Source organism: Staurois parvus, unplaced genomic scaffold, assembly GCF_062004578.1.
Source record: "Staurois parvus isolate SC_StPar_1 unplaced genomic scaffold, SC_StPar_1.0 ptg000118l, whole genome shotgun sequence".
Lineage (NCBI taxonomy): Eukaryota > Metazoa > Chordata > Amphibia > Anura > Ranidae > Staurois > Staurois parvus.
The window spans coordinates 6,435,979-6,459,167 of record NW_028317914.1 but is presented as its reverse complement, the minus strand read 5'-3'; the positions used below and the strand labels follow the sequence as shown (position 1 = coordinate 6,459,167).

Genomic DNA, 23,189 nt, shown 5'->3' with positions numbered 1-23,189 from the left:
TTGATGCAGTTGGCCAGCTTAAACCTGTATTGCAATATGTGTGAACTAAATATCCCTATGTTTTATTGCAAAGTCTGCTGGAAAGGGTATATACCAGTGTGCAGAGGGTCCTTCAGAATTTCTAGTGTTAATATGTGGTTACACCCCTTTAACACCTGATAGATAAATGCACGTACAAGTGAATGGGATTTGAAAACAGGTATGTCTCTTGTTTGTATTGTGGGTCAGTAGCCAGACCTAAACCTTGTAGCTCTCCCCTACTTTGTCTGGTTTCCCCTATGTGTCCAAAGTAGCATTTGCATAGGTAGAGTAGTAGAGATGAGCGAATCAAACATGGCGAAGTGGAATTCGTTTGGAAGATTGGGAAATATTCGATTCGCGACGAATCCGAAGATTAGTCAACTTCGGACGCGCGAATTGAAATTTCCCAAAAATGGCGGCGACATGTGTGGCGACGGAGCGGGGATCTCTGGGAAGGCGCACAGACAAGACGCGCTGACCCATAATGCATTCATTCATGACATGTGATCGCATTAGCCAATCAGCAGCCAGCCAGCCAGCCAGCACTGTGTAATGGTGAAGCTATAAATCGCGGCCATTTTAGAATTCTCCATTAGCCTCCGGTCATTCAAGAGAGGCAGACCTGTCTGTATTGAGGGACAGAGTTAGAGCCACAGAGACTTTAGGGCCACAGAATCGTTACTCAGGGACACAGAACCGTTACTTAGGGACACAGAACCGTTACTTAGGGACACAGAACCGTTACTTAGGGACACACAATCGTTACTCAGGGACACACAATCGTTACTCAGGGACACACAATCGTTACTCAGGGACACACAATCGTTACTCAGGGACAGACACAGAATTGTTACTCAGGGACACAGAATTGTTACTCAGGGACACAGAATTGTTACTCAGGGACAGACACAGAATTGTTACTCAGGGACACAGAATTGTTACTCAGGGACACAGAATTGTTACTGAGGGACACAGAATCGTTACTGAGGGACACAGAATTGTTACTCAGGGACAGACACAGAATTGTTACTCAGGGACACAGAATTGTTACTGAGGGACACAGAATCGTTACTGAGGGACACAGAATTGTTACTCAGGGACAGACACAGAATTGTTACTCAGGGACACAGAATTGTTACTCAGGGACACAGAATTGTTACTGAGGGACACAGAATCGTTACTGAGGGACACAGAATTGTTACTCAGGGACACAGAATTGTTACTCAGGGACAGACACAGAATTGTTACTCAGGGACACAGAATTGTTACTCAGGGACAGACACAGAATTGTTACTCAGGTATACAGAATTGTTACTCAGGGACACAGAATTGTTACTGAGGGACACAGAATCGTTACTGAGGGACACAGAATTGTTACTCAGGGACAGACACAGAATTGTTACTCAGGGACACAGAATTGTTACTCAGGGACACAGAATTGTTACTGAGGGACACAGAATTGTTACTCATTGTTACTCAGGGACACAGAATTGTTACTGAGGGACACAGAAGTGTTACTCATTGTTACTCAGGGACACAGAATTGTTACTCAGGGACACAGAATTGTTACTCAGGGACACAGAATTGTTACTCAGGGACAGACACAGAATTGTTACTCAGGGACACAGAATTGTTACTCAGGGACACAGAATTGTTACTCAGGGACAGACACAGAATTGTTACTCAGGGACACAGAATTGTTACTGAGGGACACAGAATCGTTACTGAGGGACACAGAATTGTTACTCAGGGACACAGAATTGTTACTCAGGGACACAGAATTGTTACTCAGGGACAGACACAGAATTGTTACTCAGGGACACAGAATTGTTACTCAGGGACACAATTGTTACTGAGGGACACAGAATCGTTACTGAGGGACACAGAATTGTTACTCAGGGACAGACACAGAATTGTTACTCAGGGACACAGAATTGTTACTGAGGGACACAGATTTGTTACTCATTGTTACTCAGGGACACATAATTGTTACTGAGGGACAAGGAATTGTTACTCATTGTTACTCAGGGACACAGAATTGTTACTCAGGGACACAGAATCGTTACTGAGGGACACAGAATTGTTACTCAGGGACAGACACAGAATTGTTACTCAGGGACACAGAATTGTTACTCAAGGACACAGAATTGTTACTGAGGGACACAGAATTGTTACTCATTGTTACTCAGGGACACAGAATTGTTACTGAGAGACAGACACAGAATTGTTACTCAGGGACACAGAATTGTTACTGAGGGACACAGAATCGTTACTGAGGGACACAGAATCGTTACTCAGGGACAGACACAGAATTGTTACTCAGGGACACAGAATTGTTACTGAGGGACACAGAATCGTTACTGAGGGACACAGAATTGTTACTCATTGTTACTCAGGGACACATAATTGTTACTCAGGGACACAGAATTGTTACTGAGGGACACAGAATTGTTACTCATTGTTACTCAGGGACACAGAATTGTTACTCAGGGACACAGAATTGTTACTCAGGGACACAGAATTGTTACTGAGGGACACAGAATTGTTACTCAGGGACAGACACAGAATTGTTACTCAGGGACACAGAATTGTTACTCAGGGACACAGAATTGTTACTCAGGGACACAGAATCGTTACGTTATTTTTGGGGTGCTTATAGAATTAAAGAGTATGTCAGACAACACGCAGAAGAGTGGCAGAGGAGGCAATGTTTTAGGAGCGAGCAGACGTGGCAGCAGAGGAAGGGGTCGAGGCAGCACTAGTCGCAGCCAGAGGCCAGTGCTCCCGGTGTCATCCAGCGGTCGTGTCTCCACCGACAACCCTGCCGTCATTGATTGGTTGGCTCGGTCGTCTTCCTCTTCCCAGGTCACCTCTGACACCTACAGCCAACGGTCGGTGGGTACGTCAGACACAACCGTTAGTTGGCATGGCCCGGGAGCAAGCCCACTGAAATCACGTGTCCTCTACCTGCCCCTGTCCTTTGGTGTTCCCTCACCAAGCGAAGTATCGCATGCTGTGGGCTCAGCCCCACTGTACAGTGAGGAAGAGCTAACAGAGGGCGGTCAGGAACGGGGGGAGACATCCGCCTCTTCAGCAGCCAGGCGAAGAAGTAGTGGCGAGAAGAGTGGCTCGGTAGCCGGTCTAGAGACAGGTCTGTCTCCTGACCCACACGCAGCCGAGGGGGCTAGTAGTGATGCGGAGACCCTAATTGATGATGATGAGGCTGATCGCACTTGGCAGCCTCGTCGTCATCAGGCTATTGCTTCCGCATCATCAGGAGAAGAGGGTGCCAGCTTGGCAGCGAGCAAAACAGTCGGTGGGTTGCCCAGGAGGCAGCAGGGTCGCAGCAGTGTCAGTGGAGGCAAACGGCCACGGAGTAGAGCACCAGCTCCACTGCAGCCTACCACCACGGCCAGTAGTGGTGCCGGTGTGCACGGAGGAAGTAGCAGTCAGCCAGTGAGGAGTAGCGGGGGCAAAGTTTCCTACTCGGCGGTGTGGCAATTTTTCCTCAAGCTGCCCGAGGAAGTAAACGTAGCCGTATGTCGACTATGTGGCCAGAAAGTCAAGCGTGGCCAGGGGGCCCATGTTGGGACTACAGTGTTGCGTCAGCATATGCAGCGTCGCCATTCGGTGGCCTGGGAAAACCGTGATAAAGATACGGCGGTTCTGCCTGCCCCAGCCCCCGCTCCATCACCCGCTCCGTTACTTGCTCCGTCACCTGACGTCAATCGCCCTCTATCAGCCAGTCAAGGCTCCAACACCTCTGCTGAGGGGAGATGCTCCTTCTCCTGCTACTCCTCTTCACGGATTCCGTCAGCAGTCTTTCTTGGAATCCGTTTCCAAGAGACAACAGTTTGCGAGCACGCACCCGACGGTGCAGAAGCTGAACGTCCTCCTGTCCAAGTTGCTGGTGCTGCAGTCCCTCCCTTTCCAAGTGGTGGACTCAGCACCTTTCCGAGAAATGATGGCTTGTGCCGCGCCACGGTGGAGAGTGCCAAGCCGGCATTTCTTCGCCAAAAAGGCAGTGCCAGCCCTGCATTCACATGTAGAAGAGATGGTGGGCCAGTCTTTGAGCATGTCGGTCTCTGCCAAAGTGCACGGCAGCGCCGACGTGTGGAGCTGTAACTACGGTCAGGGACAGTACATGTCATTTACGGCCCACTGGGTGAACGTGGTGCCGGCACAGCCGCACCAGCAACTTGGACAGGTCACGCCGCTTTTGCCTCCACGTTTGCACGTCCTTGGTCCAGAAAAGATGTCCGCCTCTACCACCTCTTCTTCTGCCGTGTCCTCAGCCGCCACCCCCGTGCCAAGTCCCATTACCCGACCGGCATATCACATGTGCAGGGCGCAACGGTGTCACGCTGTGCTGCACCTGGTATGCCTTGGTGAACGTAGTCACACAGGGGAGCAACTTCTGAGTGTAATGAACAGAGAAATCGACAGATGGCTGTCTCCGTGCAAACTGAAAATCGGAACCATGTTGACCGACAACGGAAAGAACATGGTGTCTGCTCTGCGTCAAGGAAGGTTGTGCCATGCGCCATGCATGGCTCACGTGTTCAATCTGGTTGTCAAGCGGTTCCTAAAATCCACCATCCCACTGCAAGACATCCTTAAAATGTCACGTAAACTTTGCATGCATTTCAGCCATTCCTACACCGCAAAGCACACCCTCCTTGAGCTGCAGCGGCAGAACGGAATTCCACAGCATCGCCTGATCTGCGACGTTGCAACAAGGTGGAATTCAACCCTACACATGTTAGACCGCCTTTACGAACAGCGAAAGGCCATCACCGATTTCCTGATGTTACAAGCAGATAAAGGTACTCCCCTGTGTAACTTAGATGTCAGCCATTGGCAGCTCATGCGTGACACCTGCCGCTTGCTCAGGCCCTTTGAGGAGGCCACGCTATTCGTGAGTCGGCAGGACTATGGGATGAACGACATCATTCCTCTGTTGCACGTCCTGGAACAAATGCTGTTAACAATGGCTGGTCAGAGTGCGGTAGACGTGGCGCACAGATCTCAACGCCACATGACCCCTGTGGGGGCAGGACAGGAAGAAGAGGAGGAGGTAGAGGAGGACATTGGTGCTCAGGAATTATTGAGTGAAATGGGTGGTTTTTCCACTCAGCGGACAGGAGTGGAGGAGCAGGAGCATCTGGTAGAGGAGGAGGAGGAGGAGACAGAGGACCCAGACGCACCGTGGCAGTATGCTGTGGAGATGGAGTCAGGGAGTCCCTCGCATTCCTTGGCACAAATTGCCCATAGCATGCTCGGTTGCTTGCGTAGCGACAGCCGAATAATAACCATCAGACAGAGGGATGACTTTTGGCTGTCCACCTTGTTGGACCCTCGCTACCGTTCAAAAATGGTGGCCTTTTTCACACCTGCTGAGAGGGAGGCCAAAATAACGTACTATAAAAACCACCTATGTAGTCAGTTGGTCTCTGCCTTTCTGCGCCAACGTCCATCCTCAGACACTGTGGGCCCTGTGCGCTCGCGTTCCGCTGCCATGGCAGCAGGGGAGGGGTGGGGTGGTAGGAGCAGTGGCAGCTCCACCAGCAGCGGTGATGAGTAGCTTTCTTCACCAGCGCAGTGAGGAAACTACTAACCAGCCGCAGCAGCAGCAGCATCAGGTGGACCTGGAGCAGGACCTCAAACAACAGGCTTGGGCCTACTTGGACAGCACCTTGCCAACCGAGGTAGACAATCCCCTTGACTACTGGGCAACGAAACTTGACCTTTGGCCCCAACTAGCTGAATTTGCCCTTGAAAGGCTGTCATGCCCGGCCAGTAGCGTGGCATCGGAGCGCGTGTTTAGTGCGGCAGGAGGTATTGTAACTCCGCGGAGGACACGACTGTCCACCCAAAGTGTGGAGAGACTCACGTTTGTGAAAATGAATCAGGCGTGGATTAGTCTGGATTTCAAACCACCAGTTCCTGACACAACTGACTAAATCCGCCATGAATCATGCCCCAAACGTGCCACTTTCAGGTCTCCTCACACTGCTGGTGGGTTCCATTTTGTCATAGGGTGCTGGCAGATTACGGACCTCCCATTGCTGCTGCCAGGCCCGTAATCTGCCATGGGCCCCTGTACCGCCTCCTCATGCTGCTGCCAGGTCCAGAGTGTGTCATGGGTCCCTGTACGGCCTCCCATTGCTGCTGTCTCCATCGCCACACTCTGCCATGTGCCACTTTCAGGTCTCCTCACACTGCTGGTGGGTTCCATTTTGTCATAGGATGCTGGCAGATTACGGGCCTCCCATTGCTGCTGCCAGGCCCGTAATCTGCCATGGGCCCCTGTACCGCCTCCTCATGCTGCTGCCAGGTCCAGAGTGTGTCATGGGTCCCTGTACGGCCTCCCATTGCTGCTGTCTCCATCGCCACACTCTGCCATGTGCCACTTTCAGGTCTCCTCACACTGCTGGTGGGTTCCATTTTGTCATAGGATGCTGGCAGATTACGGGCCTCCCATTGCTGCTGCCAGGCCCCTAATCTGCCATGGGCCCCTGTACCGCCTCCTCATGCTGCTGCCAGGTCCAGAGTGTGTCATGGGTCCCTGTACGGCCTCCCATTGCTGCTGTCTCCATCGCCACACTCTGCCATGTGCCACTTTCAGGTCTCCTCACACTGCTGGTGGGTTCCATTTTGTCATAGGGTGCTGGCAGATTACGGGCCTCCCATTGCTGCTGCCAGGCCCGTAATCTGCCATGGGCCCCTGTACCGCCTCCTCATGCTGCTGCCAGGTCCACAGTGTGTCATGGGTCCCTGTACGGCCTCCCATTGCTGCTGTCTCCATCGCCACACTCTGCCATGTGCCACTTTCAGGTCTCCTTACACTGCTGGTGGGTTCCATTTTGTCATAGGGTGCTGGCAGATTACGGGCCTCCCATTGCTGCTGCCAGGCCCGTAATCTGCCATGGGCCCCTGTACCGCCTCCTCATGCTGCTGCCAGGTCCACAGTGTCTCATGGGTCCCTGTACGGCCTCCCATTGCTGCTGTCTCCATCGCCACACTCTGCCATGTGCCACTTTCAGGTCTCCTCACACTGCTGGTGGGTTCCATTTTGTCATAGGGTGCTGGCAGATTACGGGCCTCCCATTGCTGCTGCCAGGCCCGTAATCTGCCATGGGCCCCTGTACCGCCTCCTCATGCTGCTGCCAGGTCCACAGTGTCTCATGGGTCCCTGTACGGCCTCCCATTGCTGCTGTCTCCATCGCCACACTCTGCCATGTGCCACTTTCAGGTCTCCTCACACTGCTGGTGGGTTCCATTTTGTCATAGGGTGCTGGCAGATTACGGGCCTCCCATTGCTGCTGCCAGGCCCGTAATCTGCCATGGGCCCCTGTACCGCCTCCTCATGCTGCTGCCAGGTCCACAGTGTGTCATGGGTCCCTGTACGGCCTCCCATTGCTGCTGTCTCCATCGCCACACTCTGCCATGTGCCACTTTCAGGTCTCCTCACACTGCTGGTGGGTTCCATTTTGTCATAGGGTGCTGGCAGATTACAGGCCTCCCATTGCTGCTGCCAGGCCCGTAATCTGCCATGGGCCCCTGTACCGCCTCCTCATGCTGCTGCCAGGTCCACAGTGTCTCATGGGTCCCTGTACGGCCTCCCATTGCTGCTGTCTCCATCGCCACACTCTGCCATGTGCCACTTTCAGGTCTCCTCACACTGCTGGTGGGTTCCATTTTGTCATAGGGTGCTGGCAGATTACGGGCCTCCCATTGCTGCTGCCAGGCCCGTAATCTGCCATGGGCCCCTGTACCGCCTCCTCATGCTGCTGCCAGGTCCACAGTGTGTCATGGGTCCCTGTACGGCCTCCCATTGCTGCTGTCTCCATCGCCACACTCTGCCATGTGCCACTTTCAGGTCTCCTCACACTGCTGGTGGGTTCCATTTTGTCATAGGGTGCTGTATGGCCTCCCATTGCTGCTGCCAGCCCCGTAATCTGCCATGGGCCCCCACACCGACTCCTCATGCTGCTGCCAGGCCCGTAATCTGTCATGGGGCCCTGTACCGCCTCCTCATGCTGCTGCCAGGTCCAGAGTGTCTCATGGGTCCCTGTACGGCCTCCCATTGCTGCTGTCTCCATCGCCACACTCTGCCATGTGCCACTTTCAGGTCTCCTCACACTGCTGGTGGGTTCCATTTTGTCATAGGGTGCTGTATGGCCTCCCATTGCTGCTGCCAGGCCCGTAATCTGCCATGGGCCCCTGTACCGCCTCCTCATGCTGCTGCCAGGTCCAGAGTGTGTCATGGGTCCCTGTACCGCCTCCTATTGCTGCTGTCTCCATCGCCACACTCTGCCATGTGCCACTTTCAGGTCTCCTCACACTGCTGGTGGGTTCCATTTTGTCATAGGGTGCTGTATGGCCTCCCATTGCTGCTGCCAGGCCCGTAATCTGTCATGGGCCCCTGTACCGCCTCCTCATGCTGCTGCCAGGTCCACAGTGTCTCATGGGTCCCTGTATGGCCTCCCATTGCTGCTGTCTCCATCGCCACACTCTGCCATGTGCCACTTTCAGGTCTCCTCACACTGCTGGTGGGTTCCATTTTGTCATAGGGTGCTGGCAGATTACGGGCCTCCCATTGCTGCTGCCAGGCCCGTAATCTGTCATGGGCCCCTGTACCGCCTCCTCATGCTGCTGCCAGGTCCAGAGTGTCTCATGGGTCCCTGTACGGCCTCCCATTGCTGCTGTCTCCATCGCCACACTCTGCCATGTGCCACTTTCAGGTCTCCTCACACTGCTGGTGGGTTCCATTTTGTCATGGGGTGATGTATGGCCTCCCATTGCTGCTGCCAGGCCCGTAATCTGCCATGGGCCCCCGTACCGACTCCTCATGCTGCTGCCAGGCCCGTAATCTGTCATGGGCCCCTGTACCGCCTCCTCATGCTGCTGCCAGGTCCAGAGTGTGTCATGGGTCCCTGTACGGCCTCCCATTGCTGCTGTCTCCATCGCCACACTCTGCCATGTGCCACTTTCAGGTCTCCTCACACTGCTGGTGGGTTCCATTTTGTCATAGGGTGCTGTATGGCCTCCCATTGCTGCTGCCAGGCCCGTAATCTGCCATGGGCCCCTGTACCGCCTCCTCATGCTGCTGCCAGGTCCAGAGTGTGTCATGGGTCCCTGTACCGCCTCCTATTGCTGCTGTCTCCATCGCCACACTCTGCCATGTGCCACTTTCAGGTCTCCTCACACTGCTGGTGGGTTCCATTTTGTCATAGGGTGCTGTATGGCCTCCCATTGCTGCTGCCAGGCCCGTAATCTGTCATGGGCCCCTGTACCGCCTCCTCATGCTGCTGCCAGGTCCACAGTGTCTCATGGGTCCCTGTATGGCCTCCCATTGCTGCTGTCTCCATCGCCACACTCTGCCATGTGCCACTTTCAGGTCTCCTCACACTGCTGGTGGGTTCCATTTTGTCATAGGGTGCTGGCAGATTACGGGCCTCCCATTGCTGCTGCCAGGCCCGTAATCTGTCATGGGCCCCTGTACCGCCTCCTCATGCTGCTGCCAGGTCCAGAGTGTCTCATGGGTCCCTGTACGGCCTCCCATTGCTGCTGTCTCCATCGCCACACTCTGCCATGTGCCACTTTCAGGTCTCCTCACACTGCTGGTGGGTTCCATTTTGTCATGGGGTGCTGTATGGCCTCCCATTGCTGCTGCCAGGCCCGTAATCTGCCATGGGCCCCCGTACCGACTCCTCATGCTGCTGCCAGGCCCGTAATCTGTCATGGGCCCCTGTACCGCCTCCTCATGCTGCTGCCAGGTCCAGAGTGTGTCATGGGTCCCTGTACGGCCTCCCATTGCTGCTGTCTCCATCGCCACACTCTGCCATGTGCCACTTTCAGGTCTCCTCACACTGCTGGTGGGTTCCATTTTGTCATAGGGTGCTGTATGGCCTCCCATTGCTGCTGCCAGGCCCGTAATCTGCCATGGGCCCCCGTACCGACTCCTCATGCTGCTGCCAGGCCCGTAATCTGTCATGGGCCCCTGTACCGCCTCCTCATGCTGCTGCCAGGTCCAGAGTGTGTCATGGGTCCCTGTACGGCCTCCCATTGCTGCTGTCCCCATCGCCACACTCTGCCATGTGCCACTTTCAGGTCTCCTCACACTGCTGGTGGGTCCCATTTTGTCATAGGGTGCTGTATGGCCTCCCATTGCTGCTGCCAGGCCCGTAATCTGCAATGGGCCCCCGTACCGACTCCTCATGCTGCTGCCAGGCCCGTAATCTGTCATGGGCCCCTGTACCGCCTCCTCATGCTGCTGCCAGGTCCAGAGTGTGTCATGGGTCCCTGTACAGCCTCCCATTGCTGCTGTCTCCCCCGCCACACTCTGCCATGTGCCACTTTCAGGTCTCCTCACACTGCTGGTGGGTTCCATTTTGTCATAGGGTGCTGTATGGCCTCCCATTGCTGCTGCCAGGCCCGTAATCTGCCATGGGCCCCCTTACCGACTCCTCATGCTGCTGCCAGGCCCGTAATCTGTCATGGGCCCCTGTACCGCCTCCTCATGCTGCTGCCAGGTCCAGAGTGTGTCATGGGTCCCTGTATGGCCTCCCATTGCTGCTGTCTCCATCGCCACACTCTGCCATGTGCCACTTTCAGGTCTCCTCACACTGCTGGTGGGTTCCATTTTGTCATAGGGTGCTGTATGGCCTCCCATTGCTGCTGCCTCCGCCGCCACACTGTGGCTCCACACTCTGGTTTTGGCCCCGTGACTGCCCAAATGAGTGAAGTGTGCGGTGATTCTAAGATCGACGGCACTCATCTGCATGTCATACTGACTGACAGTATTATTTCTCTTCCCCAGCAGACTCCAAGGGCATTTAAATTAAAGGTACAGTGTTCTGCACTAATATAAAGGCTCTCTGAAGCCTAGAAACACCCTTTTATAAGTTAAATTCGCAGCGAATATATTCGACTCGAATCGATTTTTTTCCACGAATTCGCCGAATCAGCCGAATCGAATTTTTGAATAATTCGCTCATCTCTATAGAGTAGGACTGGCCGTAGAGGGATTACTTTGACAAAGTTGGCCAGCTTAAACCTGTATTGCAATGTGTGTGAACTAAATATCTGTATTTTTTTTTTATTGCAAAGTTTGCTGGAAAGGGTATATACTAGTGTGCAGAAGGTTCCTTCAGAATTTCCAGTGTTATGTGGTTACACCTCTATTAGCACCTGATAAATGCATGTACAGACTATTTGAACACAAGTATATCTTGTGTGCAAGTGCAGAAAATGCTTGTTGACTGGCTGTGCAATGCTTAGAGGGATCCAGAAACATAGCAGCCCTCGAGTAGTGCTACAAAAATACATAACTTAGGATGTCCAGCAGCCCCTTAGGGGATGAACACCACAAGTGTTTAACATGTCTTAGAATATTTGTTAGACAATATTTTAGTTCATATTGTGTAGAAAATTTAGTTTTTGTCATTTTTATCTCAAGCACCCACAACAGATTATAACAATTATTACCCATACTATTGTCTTGGACTAGGTCACTTACAGACCATTTACCGTGATCTACCAGTGAGCCAAATTAATATGAGAATACGTGCACGTGGAAGTAAGACACTGACACTTCGCAGTTTGCCAACTTCCTAAAATTCTGTTTTATTGAGGAACTAACAGTATCATTTATACGGCTTATGATGCAGGCAAAGCTATACATTGATTGGATGAAAAGTCCACTGGGTTTCTGCGTGTTCTTCCATCCGTGTTGATATCTTCCAATCATTGTCCCCAAAGAGACTCATTCCCTTTTATGGGGGTTGTTTACATTAAAAAAATACTTTTCTCCTAATGAGTCACCAAGGATGAGACTCCGGATGAAGGCGCCATCTTAATTATCATCATTGTTCTGTCAACCTATATCTGATTGTTTACTTAAGAGAGTAAGGAATTTAAAGAGCAAGAAACAGACAGTAGCAAGACTGTAAAATTGTCATTTTACTGATCATCTAATAAAACGTGGACTGTTTATCACAATCCACTACAATCCCCCCTTAAAATGGCTATTTTATTCCTGACTGTCCCTATGTCTAACTGCCTGGTGGCCCTCCCTCTGGAACTCTTTTAAGACGCATATAGAGCCCCTGAGTGGCTAATCCATCCCTAGAGTCTCGATACGTCCTGAGAAGGCCACAGTCAGGCACTGTCTTTCCCTGCTTATAGTTGTCTGTTGGGAGGGGGGGGGGAAATTTGTAGCATTTTCTTTTTTTTTATAAGTCTGAAATATGATGATCAGGGGCCATGGTCTGTAAGGGAGTATAGGATTCCCTTTCTTCACGGGGGAGTTCAACATTGTTATAGTTCAGGAAAGTAGGGGAGATCTCATTCACAGCTTTCCCTATTAGCCTCTTAATGCAAGGGATCACACAGCAGGCGACTACTGCCATTAGAATGATAATACCCAGGATAACCACCCCTGCTTGGGCGAGGGCTTTCTGCCAGCCACTCAGCCATCCAAACCACTGATCCCAGGGATGTGTAACACCAGAGTTTTCCTCAAGTTCATTTGACAGGTCCTCCAACCTCTTGATGGCCAGTGTCACCTTCCCATTTGGGCCTGTGTTATCTGGGATATACGTACAGCAGGTCATGGTCTTTGGTATCATTTTACAAACCCCCCCTTTTTCAGCTAATAACATATCGAGTGTCATACGATTTTGAAAGACCATGTTAGAAGTAGCCTCCAACTGCTCTGCTATCCCCTTTAAGGCATCTCGTGTGTAGTTTGCAAACCGTTGTTGATTATAGTAGATGTAGTTTATCCAATCTACATTCTTGTTCTCAGTGATGAAGAGGAATAGGGATTCAAATCCTGCGGCCACCTGGTCTCTGGCCTTGAATTCATCGGGTACCCCCCTTGGGACTACTATCGCATATATATAGACATGGGGGTCAAAACTCCCTTGTGGGGCACTTCGTTTCTGCTTGGTTGCACGGGGGGGTTTGGGAGGCACCTTAAGTAATGGATCTGAGAGGATGTGCAATGGCATTATGGCATGGAGGCGTGGGGATTGGGAAAAGGGAGAGAATGATTAAGGGGGGCCAACCACTCTTTTGAAAGGTATATATCTTTCAGTTGGAACTCACAATGGTGGATTGTGCCACCTCTGGGGTATAACACCCCTAGAAGGTAAGTTCCCTGATCTCCCGGACTCTCTATGGTCAGAGTAAGGGGGATGGCTACAGTGAATTGCTTGTTCATTTTTGTGGATCACCTATCTACCTTAGGGGTGGTAAGTGAGTGTCATTTGGGAAATTAGAGATTTTCCATACCTTTCTTTCTGCTCTACTGCACTTTGTGGCTTATACCCCCAAACCGGTCTCTTGTTCCATCCCACTGATCCCCAGTAGCCACAATCTGCTCCCCAATAATTATCTGTAACACATATATATATTGTGGAGGCAATGGGGACAGGTGTGTTCTTGCACAGGCTATGATTGAAGAAAAATGTTGCTACTTGTGTGTTGGATGAATTATACCAAAACTGGGTGGAGTCACCCTTGTGAGTGATGGCCACCTGTTGGCCCCCTCCCATTTCCACCAAAAAAGGATATGCAACACAATCATTGTGGTGTGGGTGACACGGACAGGGCCTCGTCCTCTGGAGCTGGAACCTTCTTGCAATGTGATGCGTGTATCCAGGTGGACTTTCCCTCCAACTTCACTGAAGTGGCAGTCACCAGGAGCACCTGGAAAGGACCGTCATATCTGGGTTCCAATGTATGTTTTCGCAGAAACATTTTGACCAAGACCCAGTCTCCAGGTTGTAAAGTGTGTGTTCCTATGTCCGCCTCAGGATCTGGAATGGAGGAGAATACTTGCACATGGATATTAGTCAACACACGTGTCAAAGATATCACATACTTTGTCAATGAGTCAGACTGCAATTGTAATTGTTGAGGATAGTAGGTACCCAGTCTAGGGGCACCCCAAACAAAATCTCATAGGGAGACAACCCATGACTTCCCCTTGGTGTGTATCTAACGCTGAAAAGAGCAATAGGCAAGCTGTCCGGCCATCCCATGCCTACCTCTTGGGCCATTTTTAACATTCTTGACTTCAGGACCCATTTAGGCGCTCTACCTTCCCACTACTCTGGGGATGATAGGGTGTGTGAAACGCAAGTGTGACCCCCAGAGCCCCCCAGATCTCTTTTGTGACATTGGCAGTAAAAGCCGGTCCCTGATCGCTTTCAACCACCTCGGGCACTCCATATCTGCAGACTATCTCCGTGAGCAGCTTCTTGGCAGTGGTTCTTGCCGTCTGGTTGGTTACTGCGAACGCCTCTGGCCATCCTGAGAACATATCCACCACCACTAGGGCATATTCAAATCGTCCACTTTTTGGCATCTGGATATGATCTATCTGGATCCTCTGAAATGGATATAGTGCCCTGGCCAGATGTTTGCTTGGAGGTTTCTTAGGTCTTCCAGGATTGCACTTGGCACATACAACACAAGACTTACAGAATCTGTCTGTGTAAGCCGTAATTCCGGGTGCCACATAGTATTTACTGATCAAAGAGTTCATTAGCATCTTGGACAGATATGACGCTCCATGTGCCTACTGCACTGTTGCCGGATATAAGGATCTGGGAAGCAAAACCTTCTTCCCCACCACCCACATTCCTTTGTGCTCAACTGCTCCTTTCTGTATCCATTCCTTCCTTTCTTCTTCTGAAGCGTTATCCTGGGCTTCTTGGAGTTGGTTGTCCTTGGGCTGATGAATTAACACAGGCATCACCTCACTGCACATCTCTTCATCCTCTTCCTGCTCCCTGACCGCAGCTTGCTTAGCAGCCATGTCTGCCAGATGATTTCCTTTTGCTTCCATAGTGGTCAATTTACCGTGGGCCTTCACCTTCAATATGGCCACTTGGGCTGGTAGTGAGAGTGCTTCTATAAGGCAGTTGATCGCCTTTCCATGCTTTACAGGAGTCCCAGTTGCCGTGAGAAAGACCCTCATTTTCCAGATTAGGCCAAAATCAAGTGCAACCCCCAGTGCATATCTGGAGTCCGTGTAAATGTTAGCTGTCTGTCCTTTTGTTAATTCACAGGCTTTGGTGAGGGCCCTTAGTTCAGCCTCTTGTGCAGACATAAAAGGTGGAAGAGGTCTAGCTTGCAGTACCATTGTGTCGGTAGTCACAGCATATCCAGTGTGGTGCCAGCATTATCTGCAAAGCGGGATCCATCCACAAAGAGTATTAGGTCAGGATTTGATAGGGGCGTATCATGGACTGTTGGTAGGTGTGTAGTTTCTGCCTGCATAAGTTCCAAACAGTCATGTACCACATCCTCTGGTGCCATGTCTTTGTTGTCTTCTTCTGCTTCGTCTACCCCCCCCCCCCCGGAAGAGGGAGTAGAGTTGCAGGGTTTATCTGGGTGCATCTTTCCAGGGTAACATGATCAGGCAGGAGGAGGGAGCCTTGTAGTCGCAGATGTCTGGCAGCAGATAGATGTTTTGGTTGGGTTTGGTTCAGTATTGCGGTAATGTCATGGGGGGCCAGAAGTGTGAGTGGATGTCGTAAGACCAAATCTGCCGTTTTATCCAGAAGAAGATGAGCAGCAAAAACAGCCCTCAGACAGGAGGGACCACCTTGTGCAACCGGGTCTAGCCTGTAGGAGTAATAACCCAGAGGCGACCCCCATGGCGTTGTGCCAGAACTCCTGTTGCATGACCCTGTCTCTCAGCCACAAAAAGTTTGAAGGGCTCATCATAATCTGGTAGACCTAATGCAGGTGCAGTGGAGATGGCTTTTTTCAGGCGATGGAAATCAAGTACAGCTTCTTCTGTCAGGGAAAAGGGTTCAGATTTCAGGGCATCATAAAAGGATTGCATCAAGATGGAGGCTTCTGGGATCAAGGAACGACAATAGGAAACCAACCCTAGAAAAGCATGCAGGGTTTTTGGTCCCTGAGGTATTGGGACATTCTGGATAGCCCGTACTCTATCCGGCGTGAGGTGACGAGTGGCTTGGGAAATGCAATGTCCCAAGAAAATGACAGAAGTTTGGCACCACTGTAACTTGTCCTTAGAAACCTTGCAGCCCTGTTCAGCCAGGTGGTGGCATTGCAGACTCTTCCCACCCTTCTGAAATGTCCTGGTTTTTCACAGTTGAAACAAACAAGTGGGTTTCTTCTGGGGACCTGCTCTCTAGCTGACAACATGAATGGTGTCGGCTTCCGGGCCACCTGGGCGGTCTCCAGACCTTTTGCCACTAATAGCAGTATATCCAGGTGGAGGGTATGGTACTCTGGACGGGCAGTGATCAAGCCCTTGCGAACAGACTCCTTTAGTCCTGATACAAATGCAAAGGCCAGCATTTGAGTATGTACCTTGTTATGGACACTGAATCCCAGCTCTGTAAACACCTGTGTTAGTCTGGTATGGAACTTTTCCACTCAGTCTTGTCTGGGCGCCAAATGTCTTGGGTAATGTCCTGCAATGTGGTGGCCTGGTCCGCCAGTCTCTCTCTGGCCCACTGCTGCAACTGGTCACAGAAAGAAATTCCCGAGGCATAAGTGGTGTCCTCATTTGGCTTTACTCTGGTGAGATCCTTTTCCGTTATAGGCCAATATGCATCCCCAGCCTTGATCTCACACAGACTGACCAAATCCCTCCAGGCTGTGGAATAGGTCTTGTGGATCTGAGCTATGCGCCGGTAAAAAGGCATCGGGTGTTTCTCCGGGTCCGGGAGAGTTGTGACTAGTGCGGAGGCTTGGGATGGAGTGAAAGCCACATACATGATAGGAGCATCAGGTAGGTTGGGCACCGGGCGGGGATGGTCTTCTTCAGATCCTTGGGGGCGATAGACAGGATTGTGGTAAGTGGAAGAAAAGGGATGAGGTGCTGAGTCTGCTCCCATTCCAGACTCATACATAGATAATTTTTGACGATGGGGTTGTGTGGTTGGGGGAAGTTGAACAAGTGGTTTGCTTTCTGGACCATGGCCTTCTGAGAACGGATCATTCTGTTGGGAACAAATGGAAACAACATCATCCTCTTGGGTACCCTGGCGGACTGCCGCAGCCACTGTCTTTTCTTGAGCCCATCCTCTTCTGTCTGGCAGAGAGGTAGGGGTTACCACATCTGTAAAATTCCAGCCCGGCCATTCTGTGGGTGTCTTCAGTTCAACTTGGTCTGAAGCCTCTGTTTGTTTTGGTGGTGGTGGTACTACAGGCATTAGGGGTGTATGGAGGGCCGAAGGTGGTTGGGAGCCAGAGACAGTAAGCACTGGGCAAAGGGGGGCAGCTGGCATGAGGTGTGTATGGTGTATCGGTGTACTAAGCCCAGAGTCAACATGGCTTCCGGTGGCTTCACTGGGCGCCGCCATCTTTGATGAGGGCGGAAGCGGATGGGGCGGGGCCGGAGGCGGAAATGGAGGTGACTGAGTTGGAAGCATCGGATGTTGCATAGTCAGCTTCCGGTCACATCCCTTGCAAATCTCCTCCCACCCCGGATTCTTAACTGAACACCCCTTACATATCTGGAGGTTCTGACTACACGGTCTGCAAAAATCTGGACTCTCGGGGTGGGGCCTTCCTGTATTTCCACATGCCTCGCACCTCCAGGACGGGCCATCATCATGGGGGGCGGCACCTTACCAGGCGCATCTCCTTTCCTGTAATATACATATACAACTCCCCCGTCCTGATTCAGTTTTTGCTCCACCCACCCCTCCTGATGTAGGGCGCGGGCCACATTAAACCAAGTTTCTGCTGTCTTTAACATGTCATGCTTCATTAGAAGCCCTCTTTCTCTTCTCTTTACACAGCTTTCTCAACTTTTTTACATACTCTGGTCCCTCTCTCTCCTCCACCAGTTCACAAGCAAACGAACTGTTCTCTGGCTTTATAAGTTTCTGTCCCATTTTGTTTTACTTCCCTCCCGGGGACCCTAAGGTGCCGTGAGACAGTGTAAGCGGAACCCGCGCAGCACTTTGCCCCCCCTGCTTCTCCTCCAGTAACTTCCCTATTTTCCTGCTACACTGAGAATAATGTACATTAACCCTGTAAACCAATATATCAGGAGCTACGATTGTCACTGTACTACTTTCACCAATCCTCACTCTTTCGTGGTGTACACCAAACATTAATCCACATACACAGTGTGATCATGACATAGTATTTCAGACACGCCTGTCGGGAGTAAAATGTGTTTTTTTTTTTTTTTTTTTTAGTTTTCTTTTTCCCCCCACAAGCCAATCCCTGGCTGTGGTTTTTTTCCCCCGTGTCGCCATTACTGCGACTACGAGATCCCCTCGTCAGTCACCATCACTGCGACTGCGAGTTCCCGGCACCCTCTCTCAAATCAGGGTGTATCCTGTGCACTCCTGACGAGGAATATTTTGCCGTAATTCTCCCCTCCCTCACAGGCGCATCAACAACAACCCAACCAATCACACTGGTACACACAGACAACACAAAAGACAAGACATATCACACTGGTAGATGACGTTACACTGACAGGTGGGTTCAAAGGAGCCCCGGGCAAGTATACCTGTCACTTTGCTGATCAACGGACAGCCAGACGGGTGAGTAGTCCCGCTGGGCAATTCCAGACTACGCAGGTAAGGAATTATTAGACCTAAAAATTCACTTACCGCTTTCGGAGGTGATCAGTCTCCGCGTCTGGAATGCTCCACGGTCTCCCTCATCCACTCTGGGTTGGCTGATCCCGTGTTCAGAACCCGGGCTCCACGCTGGGTGACAAATGTCTTGGACTAGGTCACTTACAGACCATTTACCGTGATCTACCAGTGAGCCAAATTAATATGAGAATACGTGCACGTGGAAGTAAGACACTTCGCAGTTTGCCAACTTCCTAAAATTCTGTTTTATTGAGGAACTAACAGTATCATTTATAGGGCTTATGATGCAGGCAAAGCATATACATTGATTGGATGAAAAGTCCACTGGGTTTCTGCGTGTTCTTCCATCCGTGTTGATATCTTTCAATCATTGTCCCCAAAGAGACTCATTCCCTTTTATGGGGGTTGTTTACATTAAAAAAATACTTTTCTCCTAATGAGTCACCAAGGGTGAGACTCCGGATGAAGGCGCCATCTTAATTATCATCATTGTTCTGTCAACCTATATCTGATTGTTTACTTAAGAGAGTAAGGAATTTAAAGAGCAAGAAACAGACAGAAGCAAGACTATAAAATTGTCATTTTACTGATCATCTAATAAAACGTGGACTGTTTATCACAATCCACTACACTATGTTATTAGATACTACTGCCATCCAAGCAATACCTATAGGATTTTGCAAATAACAGAAATTAAACTTGCTATACCATTTTGAAAGTCAAGAACCTGGATTAGCTGTTTCGGTTAAACTCCAAACTGTATCCCCCTGAACCTTTCAAATGTTCCTCTGGAGGTCCTTTTTAAAAAGACCATCTGAATTTGCAGCAGTTAAGAAACTGTTTATTTTTGCTAGTTCTGTCTTGCTGAAATACAATGTGCAGGGTAACCAACAGACTGTTCAAAAGTTTTTAGGATTGCAATATCACTTGTGGCATTTTGGAATAAACATATAGTTGTCATCTCATGGAATAACAATTTTAAGGAGCTTGAGAATATACCAGAATAAATTATCTCAAACAATATATAGTTGACAGATAATGTTTCAGGAATTAGATCACCTACTGGTGGTACTGTGGTTCCCAGATCTGAAAGGTGTCGTACCAGAGTTCACCAGTGGGTGTCTCCCAGCAGATCTCAGTATTTAGTGTTCACCTGATGCTGGCTTCTTAGAGGGTTTTTAGTCCCTTCCATATTATTCTATAATGCCTCCTTGATCCTGCTCCTGTCTACTTGTACCTGCCTATTTTGGCTCTTTCCTTTCTCCTCAGCCTAATCCTGCCTTGCCCTATTTATCCCACCATCTGTACATGGTTAGTTAGTTTAGGTAGGTTTGCTTAGTCATGTTCACTTCCACTGATAGATTTACTTGTACATATTGTAAGTTCATTGGGTTGGTATTCCTTGTTGTATTGTATGCTTGTATTTTGGTACATGTCATTTGGAGTGTTTTCCTAATAAACCAATCAGTGGCTGGGAAGATGTGCAGCCCATTTCCTGGGAATCGGGTGAGCTGTTTGGTTATAATGAAACACCCTGGTGTCCGGGTACTGATACTGTCAAATGACCCCAGTGTTAAGTCTTCGGATGATCCGTATTATACTAGCATTGAGATGCCTGCTGTTTTAAGGGACTTGAGATGTCAAGTTTAATATATCTCTGAGAATCCAGTCAACAGGGCACCCAGCCATTTGTCAGATCCTGGTGGTAGAGAAATTAACCTGTTACTTGACCTCAGCATTGGGGAATCGTACCGGTTACCAACTTTTTGGAGGTAGAGCATCTGGCATGTCTTCAAACTGTGATGGTGGGAGGTCTTCCCTTTGTACGTATTTTGGCATGAGGGTCTCTCATATGGACTTGTATGACTATGGTGGTTGAAGCATCCGGAGGCCACTCCTTAGGGAAGGCGGGCTGTCAGGAATTGAATTATATGCTGGTGGCATTGTGTCCATGGATCTAAAGGGTGAGTGTCATTCAGCAGCCAGTATATGCCAGCAATTGGTCTTCACCTGGTTCTGGCTTCTGGAAGGGTATTTAGTCCCGTCTCTAGTATTCCATATTACCTGTACACCTAATGTACTCTGCTCCTTATGAGACATAATTCTGTTCCTGATCTTGCTCCCACCCCCACCTGCTTGTACCTGCTCCCTATTTTGACTTTTTCCTTGCTTCTCAGCCTGATCCTACTCCTATCCATTTTTCTTGGCTCACCTCAGGTCAGCACACCATGGGTTAATCCTCCATAGGTAATCCACAGGACCACCTCCAATATCTAGAATAAAAGACACGCCCTCCTGATCCCTGGTGTTATTTTTTTGGTCACTCCAGGCCACCTGCCAACGGTTTCCAGATCGGATGGATGTTGGTGAGCAGTATCCCCCCCTACCACACCTCCCCCCAGGTTCTTTGCCACTCTTGGTTTGGAAGACCATGTGTGTGGGTGGTAAATCCCCCCTAAAGCCAGGGTTACCCTTGTGCCTTGGTTGCAGGCATCTGTTGCTTAAATAGCACATATTTTACTGGCCTATGCGGTGCTTCTCCTGGATGCTGTGGCTGCACTCCTTGGTTTCTCCCATGCTGTCTCCTTAGGAGCATGCTGTGCTTTCTCTCCCTTCCTTATCCTCTTCTGAGGATGGGGATCCCACCTGGCAACCAAGTAAACAAAGGCAGAGAGCTGGGATGGCCATGCTTCCTGCCTCGCCATGTCAGGTCCAGGTACGCCAGTCTCTCTCTCTGCCTTCCTTCTTATCAGCAGAGCCTGTAGCTTGAATAATACATAATACTTCTTTTCTTTTAGTCCTGACTGGTTGGAGATCTGCCTGAAAATTTGGCAAGCTGCCCTTTTGTTTTCTGCTGCCTTCCCTCTCTGTAAGCTGCTTAAAGGGGACACATTTAAAAAAAAAAAAATGTTCTTCCTGTGGTCTCTCTCTCATTTATCTCTATTTCTTTTGGACTATTTTTGTACAATTTTAGAATATATACTTTGTCTCCCTGAAGAAGTGGGCTGCGTCCTGTGAAACGCGTCGGTGAAACAAAGTATCAACTTGGAACGATTATGCCAACTATGATATTCATGCTATCAAAGGCCATATTCTGCAATGTTAAACATTGACTTTGTCTGTTAAGCAATACATGCTTTTTAAGATGAATGTGCTATCTGCTCAACTTTTCATTACCACAACTGTGGTTTGATTTTTATGAAAGCTGTAGTTGTTATATCCTTTTGAGTATTTAATTTTGTGGTATGGTGCCTATAAATCCCCATTAGTTTTTCTAGTTCGGATTATGTATTTTTCAGTGTCTTATTAAGGCGCGTGGCACCAATAAATCCTACTAGCAAGGGGGGGCAGACCTTTTATTGTGGGTCTCCATCTCCTGTTCTCTTTTTCCTCTAATAAGTTGACTTAATGGCAACTTCTCAAATGCTCAGCTTCCTCTGTGGCCAGATACAGATGCGCACGGGCCCTAGCACAGAATGCCTTTTCGATTCGCTGGGTTTTCTGCAGGTGGCAATTTTGCATTAAACCACCAACGAGATGCTTTATACCTTCCTGGAATCTCTGGTGAGCTTACTATCCATACATTTTGAAGAGATCTGCTCCTATCAGGAAGGTGGATAACCTTTTTATCCTTCCAGTGGGTGCCGAAAGGGGTGAGGCTGTGACTTAAAGAATGATCTCTTCCTGGGTATCAAGGGTCCTCACCCTAGCCTACAAGAACCAAGGTCAGGCTCCTCCCAAAGTTATACTTGCTATATCGACAAGAGGCATGGCAGTCTCCTGGGCAGCATACACTAAAGTTCTGCTAGATTACATCTGTTGGAGTTCCTGCACTACCATTGCGTGCCACTATAGCCTTGATATTCAGACTAAAGCATCCTCAGAATTCAAGACAGCGGTGGTCTAGGCAGCCTTACAATAAAGATAAAATTTTTTTGTTTTCCTTATTATGCAGCACACCTTGACTGGCTTTTTTTTTTTTTTGTTTTCTCAACCATTTTTCCTTATTGCTAGTTAATTCCCATGGTGTGTTGATGTGAGGTGAGCCAAGAATACAGAAGATTGTTGTCTCATACTTACCGTAACTTTCCTTGCGTATCCTCACGTAAGTACAACTCTCTTTAGACTTTGCAAAAAAAAATCTAAAAAAGCCAGACCAGTCCTGGGAAAAGCATTTTTTTTGGACGGATAAAAGTAAGATTAATCTGTACCAGAATGACAGGAAGAAAAAAAATGTGGAGAAAGCTTGGAACAGCTCATGATCCAAAGCGCACAACGTCATCTGTAAAACATGGTGAAGGCAGTGTGATGGCAGTGGCATGCATGGCTTCCAGTGGCACTGGGTCATTGGTGTTTATTGATGTGACAGAAGCAGCCGGATGAATTCTGCAGTGTTTAGAGATGTACTGTCAGCCCAGATTCAGCCAAATGCAGCAAAGTTGATTGGACAGAGCTTTACAGTACAGATGGACAATGATCTAAAACACACTGCAAAAGTAACCCAGGAGCTTTTGAAGGAAAATAAGTGGAATATTCTCCAATGGCTGT

General features: G+C 49.7%; 1 protein-coding gene across 1 annotated transcript in view; it reads left to right on the top strand.

Annotated features, from left to right (window-relative positions):
• Positions 1 to 17,505: 17,505 nt before the first annotated feature.
• Positions 17,506 to 23,189, top strand: part of LOC149467238 (ornithine decarboxylase 1-like) — a 53,582-nt gene continuing 47,898 nt past the window's right edge. Inside the window, exon 1 of the mRNA XM_089672041.1 lies at positions 17,506 to 17,674. The gene's annotated coding sequence lies outside the window, so the exon portion shown is untranslated. The remainder of the gene's footprint in view (positions 17,675 to 23,189) is intronic.